The sequence below is a fragment of the Cydia amplana genome, chromosome 19, assembly GCF_948474715.1.
Source record: "Cydia amplana chromosome 19, ilCydAmpl1.1, whole genome shotgun sequence".
Lineage (NCBI taxonomy): Eukaryota > Metazoa > Arthropoda > Insecta > Lepidoptera > Tortricidae > Cydia > Cydia amplana.
In genome coordinates this window covers 13,520,704-13,526,703 of record NC_086087.1, presented here as the reverse complement: position 1 = coordinate 13,526,703, position 6,000 = coordinate 13,520,704, and positions in this window count along the sequence as shown.

Below are 6,000 nucleotides of genomic sequence, written 5' to 3'. Positions count from 1 at the left end.
TGAAATTTTATTTTTTAGCATGTTTTTATAACTGTGAGTTCAATTTAACCGTAACTTTTTATTAAGCACATGCTCAGTTATTCCAACAAAATATTTGTAGTCCTGGTGATACACATCGAAATTAATCTTTCTAAAATCATTATTTAGGAAATACCAACAGAGGTAATTATATCGATATAACAATTATAACACATATACTCTTACCATCATCCTACCAATAAATAAATTAAGCAAAATCCAATGATCATTAAAAACAAAACTTCAAAAAAAGTAAAAATGCGAAGGGTATAGTCAAACCCGATAAGTCGAGTAAAAGGATTTTTGAAATTAGAACTTTATGTGACATGCCCTCCAGCCGCCCATGCCGCCCAGCCCTCGAATGAGACCTAAATATTTTTGCTACATCCTGCACATATTTATACGAGTAAGTATTTCATTCGATCCCCCATTGTCCACATTGAAGTATCCAAATTGGCTCGAACACTTGGGGTTAAATCTTAGCCAATATTTGTTTACAATTTAGCCGCGAGGGGTGGAGTTAAATCAAAAGATTATTGATAAAGCGCACAAAAAGAAATTTTCTTAATATGTTCTTAGTACCTACTGTTGAACAATTTTAATTGGGGCACCATAAAATATTTTCACATCACCTAAATATTTCAATTATTTATTTATATGAGTGTCCCACTGCTGAAAAAGCGCTGGTGGCCTAGCGGTAAGAGAGCGTACGACTTGCAATCCGGAGGTCGCGGGTTCGAACCCCGGCTCGTACCAGTGAGTTTTTCAGAACTTATGTACTTACGAAATACCATTTGATATTTACCAGACGCTTTTCGGTGAAGTAAAACATCGTGAGGAAACCGGACTAATCCCAATAAGGCCTAGTTTACCCTCTGGGTTGGAAGGTCAGATGGCAGTCACTTTCGTAAAAACTAGTGCCTACGCCAATTCCTGGGATGAGTTGCCAAGCGGAACCCAGGCTCCTATGAGCCGTGTCAAAATGCCGGGACGACGCGAGGAAGATGATGATTGAGTGTCCTACTGCTGAGCAAAGGCCTTCCTCCTGAGAGCCCTCTCCCTCGTGGAGAGGGCTCCACGTATCCCGGTCTTGACTCATCTCCCACTAGTTCCTATCACCTATTTAAAAAAAGCGGCCAAGTGCGAGTCGGCCTCGCCCATGAAGGGTTCCGTATTTAGGCGATTTATGACGTATAAAAAAAAACTACTTACTAGATCTCGTTCAAACCAATTTTCGGTGGAAGTTTACATGGTAATGTACATCATATATTTTTTTTAGTTTTATCATTCTCTTATTTTAGAAATTACAGGGGGGGGGGACACACATTTTACCACTTTGAAGTGTCTCTCGCGCAAACTATTCAGTTTAGAAAAAAATGATATTAGAAACCTCAATATCATTTTTGAAGACCTATCCATAGATACCCCACACGTATGGGTTTGATGAAAAAAAAATTTCAGTTTCAGTTCTAAGTATGGGGAACCCCCAAAATTTATTGTTTTTTTTTTCTATTTTTGTGTGAAAATCTTAATGCGGTTCACAGAATACATCTACTTACCGAGTTTGAACAGTATAGTTCTTATAGTTTCGGAAAAAAGTGGCTGTGACATACGGACGGACAGACGGACAGACAGACAGACAGACAGACATGACGAATCCATAAGGGTTCCGTTTTTTGCCATTTGGCTACGGAACCCTAAAAAGGGTTTTTTCTTCCCTGCTTCGAAGGATCAAAGTGGAACATTTCTGTTCCATAACTAACATTATTATTTTTAAGTATATTATATTGTAGTGTTTCTACTTGAAATCACACAAACTAAAACATTTTAATTAAAATAATTTAATTTGTGACCTCATAGTATCGTATTTCGGTAGGTACAATAGGTATTTATACACGTAAACCTGCGAAGTCAGCGGCTAGAAACAGCGGGCCGCATTCCAGCGGGGGTCTATAAAGCAACGCTATCTCTGGCGAGCTTGGGCACCCCTGAATTGTTCTCTGTAAAGACTGTAAACATAGCTGCTGAAATTTATCTAATACGGAGATAAATGGAGATACCTATGGTATTTATATTTTAGAGAATTAATATTGTTATAAAGGCTTTTTATTTTATTTGTTATTTATTTATTTATATTTTATATGCAAATGTTGTAAAGGCTAATAAATAAGCACAGAAGTAATAAAAACTATTTATCAAGATTTTAGGTGTTTACGAACTAATAACTAAAATACTTTATAGGTACTCTTAACGGCCTCCGACACCTAATTGGAAGTCCAGGGTTCGAATCCCGGTAAGGGCATTTATTTGTGTGTTCATGTTAAGTTAGTTTAAAATCTTAAGTTCTAAAATCTTTTTATAAAGTTCTTTGTTTATTTTTTCCGATACTTTTACTAAAAATCTTTAAAACATAATAAAGTTTAAACACTATTCCCATTATCGTAAGAAAGCAGTTAGCAAAAAGTTAGGGTAAGTGCTCCTGTAATGGGGCCGCTAATACCGCGCGTAAATATCGCCAACGGGCTTAATATTAAAACGGTCATACAAACCTTCCGTTAACACGTCACTGATTAAGGTCGGTTTACATGTTTTACAAGTTTCCCTTTAACATCCGTTGTTGTGTTTGTAGGTAAGACTTCAAATTTTTCAAACTTTTTAGAAATACACGTACTGCGAGGCTAAGGAGGTTTTCTCGTTTATTTATTGTGCGATAACAATATAATATTATGTCAGTTTATGACACAATCTGATAATAAAAAACAAATGTTCTAACTCGTACCTATCGCGAAGGTAATAAACGCAATCAGAATAAAATACCGATTAGTCTCTCGACCACGCGCAAAATGTTTATACTGAGAAAATAATAAATAAGTAACTGAGACGTTTCAAAGACTGAGAAACTAAGTACCTATTATAATATTTATGATGATATCTGTATAATTATTACCTATCAAAAATTGCTGACTTAATTAAAACAGCACCATCTAGTTGAAACCGACAGCACTTTCGATTAAAGAAAATACACTCATATTGGTCACTCGTTATAAGGATGACTCACGTTAGACCGGGCCATGTCCGGGCCGGAGCTTGGCCTGTCATCTGTCATAGAAAAGTAAGCGTCGGAAGCTCCGGCCCGGACACGGCCCGATGGACCCGGTCTAACGTGAGTCATCTAACTGGTAGGTAATACTTTTTCCGTCAGGGGTTAAATATAAATGATTAAACTCCATATAAGCCTAGACTAAGCAAGACGCGATGGCGCGGGGTCATCGCAAACAAATGAGCGGTGTAAATCCACCCGTATCGCAGCCTCTACCCTTCCCAGCCGTGTAGTGATGCTATGCGCCAGACTTTAAGATCGGATGGGTACTTCCATTTTATAGTTATGTGGTTGCTTATATACCTCACGCGTCGAAAGATGATCCCTATGACCGTTAATTAAATTGAGTAGCTGTCACGAAAAATGATTGTGCCTAGATGTATTTCATATGTATTTATAAAATTTTGCAATGACTACGGATGCAAGCAATGTTATGTAACGATGTGTAACAGTTACACATCGTTTAAAATTTTTGATTGACTGAGTAAATATATTTAAAAAAACCTACCATAGCTCAACGAAAATTAAATGTGTGGAATCGCATAGTAGGAGATTATAAAAATAATCTGAATTCAGTGAAGATAGAAGGAAAACAAGATAAGTGCAGACCAATTAAATCTATCCAAATTAAAATATAATTTGTTTAAATTGTGCAAATTAATATAGGTACTTTGGTTTGTATTATACTAAAAATATCGTCTGTGAAAATGCTACGTTGTTACTTTATTAATTTTATTAGGTACTCGTATACAAAAAAACATCAAAATCTGATCAGCTAAATCATATAAATAAATCCCTAGTTTTTTCAATAGGTTCACTTAAACCTCCTTAGCAGCACTACATGTCTTATCACATCCCCATCCCTACCTCACCTACGTGGAGGTAGTTAAGACTTCAAGTGTTTCGGACGTCCCCGTGAATTTATAGACGCCTGTATTGGTTTTGTTCGTGTGTGCATAAATTAGGAGCTCGAGCCATTACTTACACATATGCTGGGGACTTTGATCGAGAGGGGGTAGGTTTGATTTATTGTTTAATTTAACTTAATTAAAAATGTACGTCATAAAAATTGTGAGCCTGAAATCAACCATTGAATTCTCATACAAAAGTGTCCCGTTTCTATTACTCTCGGTGTTCCTTTTGTTATTTTAAGAAATCTAAAATAGTAAACTCCCATGAACAGCCACCTCAGAGGGGTTATAAGTTCGTTACCGGCCTTTAAAATACTTTTCTTTTCTTGAAGGTAGAATCGGAAGGTCGTATTAAAACTTACTATCACCTTAAAATATATGGCCCACCCAGATGTTTAAATATTACTTCGGTGGCAATCAAGATTCAATTAACCGCAATGCCAAAAAATATATAACCAACAATAATAAAAATAAACAAACTAAAACATCTGACACTACGCAATTCGAGCGCAATAAATTACCTTTCAAGCCAAATCAATCATCCTAATTGCAAACAAAAACTATTTTTTGTCCCTTACTCCCCAGTCGCAAAAGTAATAGATAGAGAGCGATGAAACAATTCCAACGGTAATTGGGGTAGACGCCTCGGGAGCCAAGTGACACCCTGACATATGACGATATTGTGTAAATTGTATACCCATATTTCGTACGTGACAGCTATGGGCGCCTTTACCCTACGGTGTCCCAAGACTGATGGTGCGGATGTTTTTTGAATGATTGTAGATTGCTATGTCTCATGATACGAATATATTTTATGATATATAATGAGATTATGAATCACTACATAGTAAAACAAAGTCGTTTCCCGCTGTCTCTCTGTCCCTATGTATACTTAGATCTTTAAATCTACGCAACGGATTTGATGCGTTTTTTTTAATAGATAGAGTGATTCAAGAGGAAGATATAATGTATAATTTGTGAACCCGTGCGAAGCCGGGGCGGGTCGCTAGTAATGTTATAAAGCTGAGGCATTTTAATCATGATATAACAGTTTTAGTGTTTTTTAGGGTTCCGTATTAGTTAAACAGGAATAGTTTCGCCATACTGTCCGTCTATCTGCCCGTCCGCGGCTTTACTTCATGATAGTTAGTGCTAGAAAACTACAAATTGGCATGGATACATAAATCAATCAGCAAGCGTATTCATCATCATCATTGGCCTTTGCGTCTATTCCAGACGATTTATGGTGTAACGCCGGAGAAACACCTTTTTTGGTGGCTGAATAGACCGATGCGAGGCCGACATGGTCTACCACAGGACTGACAAAAGAGATTTCCGGCAAGCGTATTAAGGGTGGCTTTATGACACAGGAGCAGCCGATGCAACGGAGCCACGCCGTTTTATCGACTAAATAACTAGTGTTTAGTTTTAAGTTTATAAAATACATATGTATGTTAGTCTGTAAGGTATTTGTAATATGGGCCTTGTTGCCTGAATTAAATTTCCAAGTAAATAAAATAAATAAATAAATAAATTTATCCACGTGATAATATAATTGTCACTTTTTAACACTGTAGTACCACTACCACCAGTTTGGCACTGACATAAACGTCATCGAGAACGTAATTTACTTTCTATGTATCTCGCTCGTACACACATATTAGTGCAATCGAGATGTATAGAAAGTAAATTACGTTCTCGAAAGCGTTTATGTCAGTTTTGAGTTTTGACACTGTCAATGACTCATGGTATATACGGGCTTAGGATAGAATTAAGTGACGGATACCGTTTTATCACGCTGTCACGTAGACAAGAACGACCATCATATCCGTGCTGGATATCAGTAGTAGGTATGCGGAAACTGCTAAAAAAATATTCGTAACATGTTCCCGTATTTCCCATTACCCAGACCATAAGCCCATAGCTCCAGATCCGACGAAAGCAAAGACGAATGTCAAAACATCGTATCCT